This window comes from Alligator sinensis, unplaced genomic scaffold (genome assembly GCF_000455745.1).
Source record: "Alligator sinensis unplaced genomic scaffold, ASM45574v1 scaffold886_1, whole genome shotgun sequence".
NCBI lineage: Eukaryota > Metazoa > Chordata > Crocodylia > Alligatoridae > Alligator > Alligator sinensis.
This window is the reverse complement of record NW_005842040.1, coordinates 2,062,834-2,063,386: the sequence shown is the minus strand read 5'-3', so window position 1 is coordinate 2,063,386 and position 553 is coordinate 2,062,834. Positions and strand designations below refer to the sequence as shown.

Genomic DNA, 553 nt, shown 5'->3' with positions numbered 1-553 from the left:
TCCTGGTTTCCTTTTTTTTGTCACACACTGGCTGTATGACTGAGCAAAGCACTTCACTTTCTTGTTTTTTGGTTTTGCCCCTCTCCTCTGTAAGATAGTGCTTGTTGAGCCCTACCCTTTTCATGATTTTGAGTTGCTTTGAGATTATTTGATGGACAATAAAGGGGGGGAGTATATATAATTTAAGAACCTTTTCTCTGCCTGGGGGGGGAGTTAGTTCGGTCTACCTGTTAGTGGTGCTTATTCTTTGGCTAGTAGAATAACTGATGGGTTGCTGTCACACTGCAGTATGCCACAGCGCACACTACTTGCGAAAACCTGCTCTGCCTCCCTTGGTAATGCATGCCAGAATGATGATAGGTTTTAAAATGTGTCTGCTTGAAAGATATTGAGGGCAGCCCTCATCACAAGACCACGGGATCCTCTCATGGTTCAGCACAGTGTTCCTGGAGTAGCCTGATTTTAAACCCTTCAAATCTGTCAGGTTTATGAAAAAATTGCTGAAGTAGTTGGATGTTCCCAAGCAATTCCCAGAACTTCACCCACCCCCCCC

General features: G+C 44.5%; 1 protein-coding gene across 2 annotated transcripts in view; it reads left to right on the top strand.

The window, feature by feature from the left end:
• Positions 1–553, top strand: part of CDK12 (cyclin dependent kinase 12) — a 40,410-nt gene that overhangs the window by 28,991 nt on the left and 10,866 nt on the right. The gene's annotated exons all lie outside the window — the stretch shown is intronic.